The following is a 16656-nucleotide window of genomic DNA, read 5'->3' on the forward strand; positions in this document are numbered from 1 at the left end:
AATGTTAGCAGACCGGAGGTTAAAACTTTAAGTAAAAAATTTCAACTTCATAATCACAATATAGGCAGTAAGGACAACATTTAAAAACATGGACATCCTTAAACCAACTCATCAGATAGACTGAAAGGACCCTAGAGTTATGAATATGAAGTATCTTTGATACTTCTTAAAACAATGGCATAGAAGAAGTCTTAACACTGCCATGAAATCCTAACAAAGAGAACGATTTTTTCCTGGCACTACCTTAAGCTTCACATCGTTGTGTCAAATTTTAAAATGTTATCAATTTCCAATGTTATCGAAGATAATTTGTGTATAACATACTTTAATTGTATCTAAACACAATATTCTAGCATAGAATACAGAAGAGAATGACGCTTTTGAAAAACAATCTGAAATGGGAGAAAGTGGAACAAAGGTTATCAGGATTAAAGTTGGAGAGACTTAAATATTATGCTTTCAAATATTCCTATGGTTCCATGTATAGGGGAAGCTGTAGGGTATAGGGGAATTACCTTTCAGGGGTCATTGGAAAAGAAAAGCTGTCAGCTACTTACTCTAGCCAGCTCCCTAAATCCAAGGATTAGATTCATACAACTAAAATCAAGATGAAGCTTTTCTCTAAAACTGAGGACATATACATCAGGCATTTACAGAATCAGTCCCTACTGACAGGTTTAGCAGGTGTATATTTAGCATATCTATATGCAAATAATTTTATGTATCTATAGTTTATACTGATATTTACCTCTTTACAGAATTAATCTTTAGATGTAGACTAATTCTATAAAAGCAACTAATAGCTCCTCAGAATAAAGGCAAAAGATAAGATATAAAGCTGCAATATTCATTTCTAAAATGAGTTTCAAATGATCTTTTAAGATAAAAAGTAAGAAAGTTTTAATGTTTTTATGAGCTAATCTTTTGCAAAACCACAGTTAAATATAAACAGTGACTAAATACATTATATGGGAATACTATTTTTTTTCTAGCTTGGATTCATAAGAACCTTGGAACCTTGAAGACTGCTCTTCAAGTTTTCCATTGTTACAAATTTTTAACAAAATATTTTAAAAGCCATAAAACAATCAAGCATCTCAAATCAAAACTTATATTTTCAACAAAAATCCTAAAAGTTGTCTTATTCTACAATCAAAAACAACATTCCATGATTGCAAAAAAGTTTGCCTTCTATGATGAAGCATTTTTACCTCAAAAAGATAGAGGTTAAAAAAAAAAAAGCTTGATTTTGCCTTCTACTCAATTATCCTAAAATATTCAGATGACTGATTTTACAGTGCCAAATCAGGTAACATCAACTATGACTTTTGGAAGAAAAATTATGCCTGCTGACAAGAATCCACTTCATGTTCTATGTTATGGAATGAAAGTGATATGATACCATCTCTGCTGCTTCAGTTAAGTCTTATTCTGCCAAAGCTTTCTAACTATACTCCCATGTGTGCCCTAGTGACCTCATTTGGTTAAGTGCCTGCTAATCCCTTCATGTCAAGTGTCCTATTTTTATAATTAAAAAAAAAGGGAAATTTTCAGTGGAAAAATTTTAATCCTTACCTTGCTTGATTCACTGCTGTTTGGCCCCATTAACCCCTCGTTCCTGTAACGCTTATCCTTAGCCTCACCGCTACCTTTCCAGCACCTCTACTGTGCTAATAATACTCAAATATTGGTGTTTCTCAATGCTCTACTAACACGGAAATATGGAAAAGAAGAACATAAAGTTATTTTATGCATATTACCTGACTTTTTAAATTTCCATTTTGATTTCTCTTATGGTACTGATAAGTGCTCATGTCCACAGTTAAATTAAAAAGAAAAAAGGATGGAAAGTACATTTTTATTAATTTATTACCTGCAAAAAGTTCCACCTATTAGCAGATATCTATTAACCAACAGCGACAGGAAAGAGACTAATTCTAAAAATGTCTAACTTACATGTTACAATTCTTTAGCTCTACTACAAACAGTTAAGAAAGTAAAGATTTTTAGAAGGAATTCCAGTGCATTAAGTCCTAAGACAGGGAGTCATCTGTTTTTAAATAAACTGTTTTAAATAAAAATGAATCCCACCTCAAAGAAATACTTAAGAGATGAATTCCTTTAGATGAAAATACAGCAATAAACATTCTCTGAAATATAGCTTTTAATATATTTTGTGAACTAAATAATTGCAATAAGCCCAGCCATTTACATTGTCTTTTGTAAACAGAATATTTATATTCTTATATCCACTAACTGTAAGAGCCAAGATGTGTAATGCCTACCACTTAACCACTACAATTTTTTAAACACTGGGTGAAATTCAATGGTTTTTGGAATCTGAGTATAAATCTCCCAACAGGCTTACCTCCCACACTTTAATCAGCATCAACCAGTCATTCTACATTAGCAGAAAATACACCTGAAAACCAATGCTCACAGTATGTTGGCAAAGGCTCAGCTGGGCTTGTGTCAGAAAAGTTAGAAGACTATGGAATTTAAGGTAATACAAGGAGAAAGGTTCACACAGGACATGATGAGGCAAGGTCATAGTCTGGACTGTCAAACGAAAACTGAAAACAAAAATAAGATTTAGAATTTTAACTTAGTGTGCCCCAAAGCTTCCTCTTCTTCTTGGACCTCCTGCCATCTGCAACCCAGGCTTCTGAATCGGGGGTCAAGGTTTCCAGTCTGACATGCAAACAGCTTGAAAGTCGGCACTTCAGTCATTACAAGAAAAAAGCTGAACAAACTCAAAATTAATAACTCTTCTTAGCCTAATCCTGCTGCCCTGAAAACTGGAGCTACAACCCAGCAAACACAGAGAACACCAGCCTACCAGGAACAGAAGGCCAGGAGCAACGCTCCAACTACAGCCCAAACATCATGTTCAGCTTTCAACAAAAAATTACAAGGCATGATCAAAGGTAAAAAATGCAAAGCAAGCATCAGAATGAGATTCAGCTATGGTAGGGATTGTGGAATAATCAGACCAGAAACCTAAAACAACTATAGTTAATAATGTTAATGGGTCTAACAGAAAAAGCAGACAACATGCAAGGACATGTGGGTAATATAAGTGGAAAGAGGGAAACTCTAAGAAAGGGTCAAAAGAAAAGCTTGAAATCAAAATCATAGTAATTCAAATGAAGATTGCATTTGATGGGCTCATCAGTAAACTAGATATGCAGGAGGAAAGAATTCATGAGCATGAAAAAGTGTCAACAGAAACTTCCAAAATGGAAATGCAAACAGAGAAAAAGAAAAGAATAGTCAAGAAGTGTATGACAGACACTGGAGGAACAAAGATGGAAGAGTAGAAGGATGTGCTCTCACTCCCTCTTGTGAGAACACCAGAATCACAACTAGCTCCTGGGCAATCATCGACAGGAAGACACTGGAACTCACCAAAAAAGATATCCCACATCCAAAGACAAAGGAGAAGCCACATAAGATGGTAGGAGGGGCACAGTCACAATAAAATCAAATCCCGTAACTGCTGGGTGGGTGACTCACAGACTGGAGAACACTTATACCACAGAAGTCCACCACTGCAGTGAAGGTTCTGAGCCCCACATCAGGCTTCCCAATCTGGGGGTCCAGCAACGGGAGGAGGAATTCCTAGAGAAACACACTTTGAAGGCTAGTGGGATTTGATTGCAGGACTTCGACAGGACTGGGGGAAACAGAGACTCCACTCTTGGAGGGCACACACAAAGTAGTGTGTGCATCGGGACACAGGGGAAGCAGCAGTGACCCCAGGGGAGACTGAAGCAGACCTACCTGCTAGTGTTGGAGGCTCTCCTGCAGAGGCCGGGGGTGGCTGTGGCTCACCGTGGGGACAAGGGCACTGGCAGCAGAAGTTCTGGGAAGTACTCCTTGGCGTGAGCCCTCCCAGAGTCTCTCATTAGCCCCATCAAAGAGACGAGGTCAGCTCCAGTGTTGGGTTGCCTCAGGCCAAACAACCAACAGGGAGGGAACCCAGCCCCACCCAACAGCAGTCAAGCAGATTAAAGTTTTACTGAGCTCTGCTTTTACTGTTTACTGAGCAACAGTCAGCTCTACCCACCACCAGTCCCTGCCATCAGGAAACCTGCAATAGCCTCTTAGACAGCCCCATGCACCACAGGGCAGACAGCAGAAGCAAGAAGAACTACAATCTTGTAGCCTGTGGAACAAAAACGATATTCACAGAAAGACAGACAAGATGAAAAGGCAGAGGGCTATGTGCCAGATGAAGGAACAAGATAAAACCCCAGAAAAACAAATAAATTAAGTGGAGATAGGCAACCTTCCAGAAAAAGAATTCAGAATAATGATAGTGAAGATGATCCAGGACCTCAGAAAAAGAATGCAGGCAAAGGTCGAGAAGATGCAAGAAATGATTACCAAAGACCTAGAAGAATTAAAGAACAAACAAACAGAGATGAACAATACAATAATTGAAATGAAAACTACACTAGAAGGAATCAATAGCAGAATAACTGAAGCAAAAGAACGGATAAGTGACCTGGAAGACAGAATGGTGGAATTCACTGCTGTGGAACAGAATAAAGGAAAAAGAAAGAAAAGAAATGAAGACAGCCTAAGAAAACTCTGGGACAACATTAAAGGCAACAACATTAGCATTATAGGGGTCCCAGAAGGAGGAGGGAGAGAGAAAGGACCAGAGAAAATATTTGAAGAGATTATAGTCAAAAACTTCCCTACCATGGGAAAGGAAATAGCCACCCAAGTCCAGAAAGTGCCATGAGTCCCCTACAGGATAAACCCAAGGAGAAACATGCCAAGACACATAGTAATCAAATTGGCAAAAATTAAAGACAAAGAAAAATTATTCAAAGCAGCAAGGGAAAAACAAAAAATAACATACAAGGGAACTCCCATAGGGTTAACAGCTGATTTCCCAGCAGAAACTCTAGAAGCCAGAAGGGAGTGGCATGATATACTTAAAGTGATGAAAGGGAAGAACCTACAGCCAAGATTACTCTACCTGGCAAGGATCTCGATCACATTCAATGGAGAAATCAAAAGCTTTACAGACAAGCAAAAGCTAAGAGAATTCAGCACCACCAAACCAGCTCTACAACAAATGCTAAAGGAACTTCTCTAAGTGGGAAACACAAAAGAACAAAAGGACCTACAAAAACAAACCCAAAACAATTAAGAAAATGGTCATAGGAACATACATATCGATAATTACCTTAAACATGAATGGATTAAATGCTCCACTGGAAAGACACAGGCTTGCTGAATGGATACAAAAACAAGACCCATATATATGCTGTCTACAAGAGACCCACTTCAGACCTAGGGACACATACAGACTGAAAGTGAGGGGATGGAAAAAGATATTCCATGCAAATGGAAATCAGAAGAAAGCTGGAGTAGCAATACTCAGATAAAATAGACTTTAAAATAAAGAATGATACAAGACACAAGGAAGGACACTACACAGTGCTCAAGGGATCAATCCAACAAGAAGATATAACAATTGTAAATATTTATGCACCCAACATAGGAGCACCTCAATACATAAGGAAACTGCTAACAGCTATAAAATTGGAAATCAACATTAACACAATAATAGAGGGGGACTTTAACACCTCACTTACACCAATGGACAGATCATCCAAAATGAAAATCAATAAGGAAACAGAAGCTTTAAATGACACAATAGACCAGATAGCTTTAATTGATATTTATAGGACATTCCACCCAAAAACAGCAGATTACACTTTCCTCTCAAGTGCGCATGGAACAGTCTCCAGGATAGATCACATCTTGGGTCACAAATCAAGCCTCAGTAAATTTAAGGAAATTGAAATCATATCAAGCATCTTTTCTGACCACAATGCTATGAGATTAGAATTGAATTACAGGGAAAAAAATGTAAAAAACACAAACACATGGAGGCTAAACAATACGTTACTAAATAACCAAGAGATCACTGAGGAAATCGAAGAGGAAATCAAAAAGTACCTAGAGACAAATGACAATGAAAACATGATGATCCAAAACCTACGGGATGCAGCAAAAGCAGTTCTAAGAGGAAACTTTATAGCTATAAAAGCCTACCTCAAGAAACAAGAAAAATCTCAAATAAACAATTTAACCTTACACCTAAAGGAACTAGAGAAAAAACAAACAAAACCCAAAGTTAGCATAAGGAAAGAAATCATAAAGATCAGAGGAGAAATAAATGAAATAGAAACAAAGAAAAAAATGGCAAAGATCAATAAAACTAAAAGCTGGTTCTTTGAGAAGATAAACAAAATTGATAAACGCCAGGCTCATCAAGAAAAAGAGGGAGAGGACTAAAATCAATAAAATTAGAAATGAAAAAGGAGAAGTTACAACAGACACCACAGAAATACAAAGCATCCTAAGAGACTACTACAAGCAACTCTATGCCAATAAAATGGACAACCTGGAAGAAATGGACATATTCTTAGAAAGGGATAACATTCCAAGACTGACCCAGGAAGAAATAGAAAATATAAACAGACTAATCACAAGTAATGAAATTGAAACTGATTAAAAATCTTCCAACAGGGGCTTCCCTGGTGGTGCACTGGTTGAGAGTCCGCCTGCGGATGCAAGGGATGCAGGTTCATACCCCGGTCCGGGAAGTACCCACATGCCACGGAGCAGCTGGGCCCGTGAGCCATGGCCACTGAGCCTGCGCATCCGGAGCCTGTGCTCCGCAACGGGAGAGGCCACAATAGTGAGAGGCCCGCATACTGAAAAAAAAAAAATCTTCCAGCAAACAAAAGTCCAGGACCAGATGGCTTCACAGGTGAATTCTATCAAACATTTAGGGAAGAGCTAACACCCATCCTTCTCAAACTCTTCCAAACAATTGCAGAGGAAGGAACACTCCCAAACTCACTCTATGAGGCCACCATCACCCTGATACCAAAACCAGACAAAGATACTACAAAAAAAGAAAAATACAGACGAGTATCACTGATGAATTTAGACGCAAAAATCCTCAACAAAATACTACCAAACAGAATCCAACAACACATTAAAAGGATCATACACCATGATCAAATGGGATTTATCCCAGGGATGCAAGGATTTTCAATATATGCAAATCAATCAATGCGATACACATATTAACAAACTGAAGAATAAAAACCATATAATCATCTCAGTAGATGCAGAAAAAGCTTTTGACAAAATTCAACACCCGTTTATGATAAAAACTCTCCAGAAAGTGGGCATAGAAGGAACATGCCTTCCTCAACATAATAAAGGGCACATACGATACACCCACAGCACATCATTCTCAATGGTGCAAAACTGAAACCATTTCCTCTAAGATCAGGAACAAGACAAGGATGTCCACTCTCACCACTATTATTCCACATAGTTTTGGAAGTCCTAGCCACGGCAATCAGAGAAGAAAAAGAAATAAAAGGAATACAAATTGGAAAAGAAGAAGTAAAACTGTCACTGCTTGCAGATGACAGGATACTGTACATAGAGAATCCTAAAAAATGCCACAAGAAAACTACTAGAGCTAATCAATGAATTTGGCAAAGTTGCAGGATACAAGATTAATGCACAGAAATCTCTTGCATTCCTATACACTAATGATGAAAAATCTGAAAGAGAAATTAAGGAAACACTCCCATTTACCAGTGCAACAAAAAGAATAACGTACCTAGGAATAAACCTACCTAAGGAGACCAAAGACCTGTATGCAGAATACTATAAGACACTGATGAAAGAAATTAAAGATGATACAAACAGATGGAGAGATATACCATGTTCTTGGATTGGAAGAACCAACATTGTGAAAATGACTATACTACCCAAAGGAATCTACAAATTCAATGCAATCCCTATCAAATTACCAATGGCATTTTTTACGGAACTAGAACCAAAAATCTTAAAATTTGTATGGAGACACAAAAGACCCCGAATAGCCAAAGCAGTCTTGAGGGAAAAAAATGGACCAGGAGGAATCAGGCTCCCTGACTTCAGACTATACTACAAAGCTACAGTAATCAAGACAATATGGTACTGGCACAAAAACAGAAATACAGATCAATGGAACAGGATAGAAAGCCCAGAGATAAACCCATGTACCTATGGTCAACTAATCTATGACAAAGGAGGGAAGGATATACAATGGAGAAAACACAGTCTCTTCAATAAGTGGTGCTGGGAAAACTGGACAGCCACATGTAAAAGAATGAAATTAGAATACTCCCTAACACCACACACAAAAATAAACTCAAAATGGATTCAAGACCTAAATGTAAGACTGGGCACTCTAAAACTCTTAGAGGAAAACATAGGAAGAACACTCTTTGACATAAATCACAGCAAGATGTTTTTTGATCCACCTCCTAGAGTAATGAAAATAAAAACAAAAATAAACAAATGGGACCTAATGAAACTTCAAAGCTTTTGCACAGCAAAGGAAACCATAAACAAGACCAAAAGACAACCCTCAGAATGGGAGAAAATATTTGCAAACGAATCAATGGACAAAGGATTAATCTCCAAAATATATAAACAGCTCATGCAGCTCAATATTAACTAAACCAACAACCCAATCCAAAAATGGGCAGAAGACCTAAACAGACATTTTTCCAAAGAAGACATACAGATGGCCAAGAAGCACATGAAAAGCTACTCAACATCGCTAATTATTTGAGAAATGCAAATCAAAACTACAATGAGGTATCACCTCACACCAGCTAGAATGGGCATCATCAGAAAATCTACAAACAACAAATGCTGGCAAGGGTGTGGAGAAAAGGGAACCCTCTTGCACTGTTGGTGGGAATGTCAATTGATACAGCCACTATGGAGAACAGTATGGAGGTTCCTTAAAAAACTAAAAACAGAATTACCATTATGATCCAGCAATCCCTACTGGGCATATACCCAGAGAAAACCATAATTTAAAAAGACACATGCACCCCAGTGTTCACTGCAGCACTATTTACAATAGCCAGGTCATGGAAGCAACCTAAATGCCCATTGACAGACGAATGGATAAAGAAGTTGTGGTACATATATACAATGGAATATTACTCAGCCATAAAAAGGAATGAAACTGGGTCATTTGTTGAGACGTGGATGGATCTACAGACTGTCATACAGAGTGAAGTAAGTCAGAAAGAGAAAAACAAATATCGCATATTAACACATGTATTTGGAACCTAGAAAAATGGTACAGATGAACCTGTTTGCAGGACAGAAGTTGAGAAACAGATGTAGAGAACAAACGTATGGACACCAAGGGGGGAAAGCCACAGGGGGGTGGGGATGGTGGTGTGATGAAATGCGCAATTGGGACTGACATGTATACACTGATGTGTATAAAACTGATGACTAATAAGAACCTGCTGTATAAGAAAATAAAATTCAAAAAATAAAAAACTAATACTAAACCTTTGGGTTATTTGTATGGAAGTATGTTAATATAAATGTTTCAGGCATTACATGAAATTCCTAAAAATCTTATATGTTCTGGTATATGTTATAAGTCATAATTCTAATTATTATTTTAAAATGTACATCTCAGAAATAACTAAATTTCCTTGTCAACTTTGTTATTATGAATTTTCATCAAATCTTTAACTTAGTGGTCATTTTTAAGTCTTTTGTCATTTACTGATAGTTCTGGGTGTACTGTGATGCTTCTGCAAAAATATTCCTATAAAAGGGTTTCATCTTCAAGGAATTCATGGATAAGACTCTGACAAGTACAGGTTTCTGGTTACTGACTACACTGCTGAACTGAATGAGTAAGTATTTTCAGAACTCTAATGGAAAACTAATGAATTCATAAAAATACTAACAAAAGATCAAGATGAAAAAAAATTAATTACATGGGACTGAGTGAACTGATGAGGATGATTATAATTTTTGTGACTTTCTGTTTGAATAAGAAAAAATAATAAAAAAGAAAGAAAATAGGGACATTTTTACACCAAAGATAGCAAACTGGTGGAATATAATTTTAAAAAAAAGAAAGAAGTGTGGGACAATTAGAAAAGCTATAACATGTCCGTAATGGATATTCCAGAAGGAGAAGAATGGAAGAGAGGAAATATTTGAAGTAATAACGGCCAAAAATTTTACAAAATTAATGAGAGACACCAAACCACAGATCCAGGAAATTCAGGGAACACCAGGCAGGATAAATACCCCCAAAAATCTATACTTAAGTATACCATATGGAAGCTACAGAAAATCAAAGAGAAAACTTTGAAAGAAGCCAGAGGGGAGAAAATACCTTACCTATAGACAAAGAAAGTTAAGGATTGCATCAGATTTCTCTCCAGAAACAATGCAAGCAAGAATAAAGTAAAGTGAAATATTTAAAGTGTTGAAAGAAAAAACCCACCAACCTAGCAATCTTTAACCTGCAAAATTATCCTTCAGAAGAGAAGGAGAAATAAAGACTTTCTCAGACAAAAATTGAAGGAATTTATCTCCAGTAGATTTGCCTTCCAAGAAATGTAAAAAGAAGTTCTTCAGAAAGAAGGAAAATGATGTAGGTCAGGAATTCAGAGCTACATAAAGAAAGAGCTCCAGAGAAGAAATAAGTGAAGATAAAATAAAATCTCTTTTCATTATCTTAATTGATCTAATAGATAACAGTTTGTTCAAAATAATAATGGTAACAATGTATTTGGTGACTAGAGTTTACAGACAAGTGAAATAAATGACAGTGATGTTATAAGGGATGGGGGGAGAACTGGGAATATTCTGTTATAAGCTACCTACACTACCCATGATGTGATACAGTTTCTTGAAAGTGGACTTGTATTAGTTTCAAATGTGTATTACAAATCCTGGGGCAACCACTAAAATTTTTTAAAAGAAGTATAATTGATACACTAATAGAAGAGAGAAAATGAATGTTATGTCAGTACTTGTTTCTTTGTATACTAATTAACTCCTTGGCCTTCCTTTACTTGTAGTATATTAGATGTGTCTCTTGGAGCTCTATGTATTTCAGGTTTTGGCTCCTCCAGTTGCTCTATCTTTTTGATGCTCATGTTTTGGCAAGATGGTAAATAAGTTCAACAAACAAACAGAAAAAGCTGCCCACAATAATGAAAGAACTGATCCAGCAACCACATTGGATAAAGACCTGGAAGTGTGACAGAATTTTTACAACCCTTGCCTCACCAGGAACATATAAGTGTGTACTAGTTGATATAACAACTCTGAGGGAGAGTCTGATAATACTAGTAATAAAAATATATCACCAGTATCTAGAACAACACATGGCATACAGCAAATACACATTATTTATTGAATGAATAAATGAACTGATGTTAAAAGGAAGAACATTTGATACCTGCTGAGAAGCAATATTTTTAAAATATTATTTGTCAACTTGCTTTAACAACCATCTCACAAATAAAATGAAGTCTCCAGTATTGGTTTGCATTTCTGAAATCTAACTTTGCAGAAGTATTTAAGAGTATGCCTGGAAAAGATCTTACATCTGGCACATTAAAAGGTGTTGAGGCCGGGTGTCTACGTCTTTAAACACAAAACGCTCATTTGTGAAAAAACACTTTGAAAGCTTTCTAGATACATACGCAGATTTAGGCAGCCTTACCCCATGACTAAAGCCAATTTCGTAGAAACTTAATATAACTTTTTCAAAATATCAAGGGATGATGGTGAATCAAAAGGAACGAAGTGAGCAAATCTGCCCCTAATTTTAATTTCACATAGTTTGGCACTTGAGAAAAAGAACAGTGAATACTAAACTATTCTTTCTACAAAAGCCAGAAGAGACAAGTGGGACAGGTCTCCTCTGACAACTCCTCTCCCCTATATTACTTTTTAGGTACACTGTTTCCTATATTCTCTTACGATACTCAAGTCATTTCTACTACAGGGCTTATTGAAAATGTCTGTTCACTTATCTCTCTCCCCAACCACACTGATTTCCTTAAGAGAATTTAGCAAAAGAAATACTTGGCACATATAAGTGCTTGATGTGTTTGCTGAATAAATAGATAATTCAAGGTACCCTAAATATTTTCTTTGACTATGTTCACAGAAATCTTTGGTATGATGGGGGATAGCTGAGGAAGACTGAGCTAATTTCTCTCACTGTGTACTAGTCAACAATGTTTGATTTTGGTTTTTCCTTTAGCCTCACTAACATTTATTTGCTTTTCAATGTATCAACATAGCTTACACCTAGAGAAAAAGTTTAACTTAGACAACCATAAAAATACTGGTTTGACTTTGGACCCATACTGAAGTTCATATTAAGTCCTATTTGGCCATGGCATGCTTCCTACATACAGCATTGTTTTGCTAAAACCAATCAAATTGAAATGGCTTTCTATTCCAAAGATGCCTGGGAAAATTCTTTACCTCTCCAGGCTGGCATTCCAACATTTAAAATTCCTAACAATCAATGATTTTCTTGCTCGTTGAATAATAATACATAGTTGTAAATCAACATTTAATGACAACCAATGCATGGTAGGGGTATGAAGTGATTCTAAAGAAAAATAAGATATGACTGACATTCTTTTTCAGTTTTTACAAAAATAATGCATAGATTCTTGTCACGGTGACATATATATATCAACCGAAATTAAGATTAATTTTAGGACCAAAAGGCAATAGAAATGTGATGACTTACAGAGCTTTTAGCTGGATGAAATAAAGCAGTACAGGTTTCTGGTAACTGACTATACTGCTAAACTGAATGAATAAGCATTTTCAGAACTCTAATGGAAAACTGATGAATTCATAAAAGTGCTAACAAAAGATCAAGATAAAAAAAATTAATTACATGGGACTGAGTGAACTGATGAGGATGATTATAATTTTTGTGACTTTCTGTTTGAATTAAAAAAAAAATCCTACAAGGACTCAGAGGCAAAAAATATACAAATCAATTTTCACTGCAAAGTAAAGGAGCTGTTACAGGAAAAAAAAAAAAAAAAGAAAGAAATCTTATAAAGCAGAATGTAATTTCAGAATAAATCTATTTCATTTAATATGCATAACTGTGGGATATAGTTGCTTGTTTTGTCTTTTCTTAACATTAGAACGTTAAGAATGAAAAACTGGGAATGGAAGTATATTATAAAACTGACTAATACAACAAGCTAAACCACTAAAGTATAACATGTATTTAACAGTTACTGAAAACTTCTTATGTGTTAGGGACCATTCAAAACCACGTGGATGGGTTTCTTCCATTTTGTTCTTTCACCTGCAACAAAAAGATGAAAGCTTTGGCTTCCCTGGTGGCACAGTGGTTGAGAGTCCGCCTGCCGATGCAGGGGACACGGGTTTGTGCCCCGGTCCGGGAAGATCCTACATGCCGCGTAGCGGCTGGGCCCGTGAGCCATGGCCGCTGAGCCTGCGCTCCGCAAAGGGAGAGGCCACAACAGTGAGAGGCCCGCGTACCGCAAAAAAAAAAAAAAAAAAAAAAAAGATGAAAGCTTTCATTCTTGTTAACTACCAGCTAAATCTTAATGTGAATTATTTAGAAACCACAGATAAACTGAATGCATTCAACAAACATTTACTGAGTGTTTCCTAGGAGTCAGGCTCTGGGGACACAGCAGTAAACCAAATTAGACAAAACTCCTCGCTCTCATAGAGTTTACATTGTATTTACAGGAGACAGATAATAAATAAGAATAAGTAAATTAAACAACATGTTATAAGGTGACAAACAGCTCTACAGTAAAGCAGAGAAAGGAGAGAAAGCCAGCCAGTGTGGGGTGGGAGGGGTGGGGGGTTGCAATTTAAAACAGAATGATACAGGGCAAACTTCACTGAGAAGGTGACAAGTGAGTAAAGACTTGGAGGAGAGAGAAAGGGCGAGAGAAAGGCCTGGAGGTTCAAGAGAACAGCAAAAGCGAAGAATCCGAGGTGTGAATATATCTGAAGTGCATAAGAAATAGCAAGATTTGGAATTCCCAGGGAATTCTACTGCACTCACACAAATTTCCTATTTGTTTATAATTCAAATGTCACAAAACATCATTAAACTATTCCGTATGTTTAAGGAAGTCATCATGTTTGGGGAAACAGGAAAATGCATAGTTTTCAAACAAAATCACCTACTTTTCCGTAACTGCTTTACCACAGTTGTTAGGGCCCTGCTTATCTTCGTGGCCACATGTTTAACATTCAGCCTAGATCTTAGAGTTACTGTGATTTCTATTTTCACCATTATACCAAAAGCTGCATTTATAAGATGTCTGAACTCAGAATGGACTACAGATGCCATGTTATTTGCACTTGACATATTTGGACAACATTCCTTTAAATCAGAGAGGAATGAAGCCCACGGATTAAGAGCATGGGCTCTGGAGCCAGACTGTCTGGATTTGAATCTCAGCCCTGTCACTTTCCAGTTGGGTAGCTATAGAAATGTACTCAATCTCTCTGTGCCTCTGTTTTCTTATCAGAAAAATGGGGATAACTGATTGTAAGAACAGGGCTGTTTTGAGGATTAAAAGAATGTAAAAGTAGTGGGAATTCCCTGGTGGTCCAGTGGTTAGGACTCTGTACTTCCACTGCAGGGGGCAACAGGTTCAATCCCTGGTCAGGGTACTAAGATCCAGCATGCAGACAAAAAAATAAAATAAAATAAAATGTTAAAGCACTGAGAACAGAGGCTGGTATATACCCTAAAAATATATTAGCTGTTGTTGTTATTATTTTTATTAATAATGATGGAAGACATCTGGTGGTTTTCTTGATGTGTCATAACCAAAATAAGATGAAATTATGATTCCTTAATTTTTAATCTTTGTTCTCTCTCAATGGCACCAGTAAAAGTCATTCTTTAACTTTTGAAGATTCTAGTCCATGATAATATTTGAATGCATATCAAGTATTCATCCTTGGGACTTCCCTGGTGGTCCAGTGGTTAAGAATCCACCTTCCAATGCAGGGGACACAGGTTCGATCCCTGGTTGGGAAACTAAGATCCCACATGCCATGGGGCAACTAAGCCCGTGCGCCTCAACTAGAGAGCCCATGTGCCACAAACTACAGAGCTCATGCCCTCTGGAGCCCGCGCAACATAGCTAGAGAGAAGCCCGCGCGCCTCAACGCAAGATCCCGCATGTCAAAGAGGATCCTGCGTGCTGCGACTAAGACCCGACGCAGCCAAAAATAAAATTAAATATTTTTAAAGTATTCATTCTTATATTTAAATAGATAGTTTTAAATATCAACAAAACAAACGATGCTTTCAAATCAAGTTACCTTCTGATCATTTCTAAGTTAGAAGAAAATATGCCTCTTAAAAAAAAATTTTATTGGAGTATAGTTGATTTATAATGTGTTAATTTCAAAATATGCCTTTTAATACCTAATATTTTTGAGTGTTCAGTAGTATGTAAAAGGTATATTAAAAGCAAACTCTTTTGTACTTTATAACATTTAGGAGAAAAATATAAACAAGTGATAAACAGAGGAGCAGAGTAGCTATTCCGGGGAAATTCACAAAGCATAAACTATCCCGAAAAATGTGTATTTATATTAAAAGTTTCCTTTTAGCCTCAAGGTGTTCTCTCTGTCTATATACATAGCCCTTTACCAGAAATATATCAGATCATTTTGAGTTAGAATGCCAGTATCCTGTCATTAAAAGCAGTTTAAAATGAATTAACATAAAATTGCATCAAATTGAATCGAAAAGGAAAGTTACTGTATTCAATTACAACATTATTGAGCTTTTACTATGCCAAGCACTTTATGTGGACTGTAAATTTCCTTTACCATAAAAATAATAAAATATTTTAGTCTCTAACACTAAATGATATTTTACTAATCTTTAAAAAATTTTTTCACTTACATTTTTCATCTATAAAAACTTTACTAACAATTTCTCTTTTTTATTGTGGTAAAAAACACCTAACATTAAATTTACTATCTTAACCATTTTTAAATGAACAGTTCAGTAAGTTAAGTATATGCACAGTGCTATGCAACAGATCTCTAGAAACTTTTTAATCTTGCAAAACACTATAAGCTTTAGACACTAATTCCTCCTCTCCTCTTTCCCCAGCCCTTGGCATCCTCCTTTCCACTTTCTCTTCCTATGATCTTGACTACTTTAGATACTTCATATGAAGAGACTCAAACACTAACAACTTCTTGTGGGCAACATTTTATTTAGGTATGTTTTGCTGAAAGCGAAGATTTAGTGCCTAGCATTTTAACCTGGACAAGAAATGTTTTCTAAAATAAACTGAACAGAAATGAATTTTGCCTGGAAAATCAACCCTGTATATATGTGGGCTGGGGCGGGGGCTGAGATAAGAGAGAGGAAGGGGCTGTCATGCTGGGCCTGCTGCTGGGTCACTTGTTTCACTGCACTTGCCCTCATTCTAGGTATTTACAAAGACCACCTCTAGGGAATTCCCTGGTGGTCCAGTGGTTAGGACTTGGTGCTTTCACTGCCAGGGCCCAGGTTCAGTCCCTGGTCGGGGAACTAAGATCCTGCACAGCGTGCCCCCAAAAAAATAATAATAAAGAATTGTAGTAGAAAATCTGGGGTGTGAAACCTTTCAAAGCAATTTTAAAAAGAACAAAAAACAAAGTCCATCTCTACCATACAAATTCTCCAGGGTCACTTTTATCACAAATACCATTAAAATGAACTAAGTGTTT

The 16656-nt window shown here is 36.6% G+C and overlaps 1 protein-coding gene across 3 annotated transcripts in view; it reads right to left on the reverse strand.

The window, feature by feature from the left end:
- The window catches only part of ME1 (malic enzyme 1), a 199468-nt gene that overhangs the window by 70862 nt on the left and 111950 nt on the right, over positions 1-16656 (reverse strand). The gene's annotated exons all lie outside the window — the stretch shown is intronic.

The sequence above is a fragment of the Stenella coeruleoalba genome, assembly GCF_951394435.1.
Source record: "Stenella coeruleoalba genome assembly, chromosome: 12".
Lineage (NCBI taxonomy): Eukaryota > Metazoa > Chordata > Mammalia > Artiodactyla > Delphinidae > Stenella > Stenella coeruleoalba.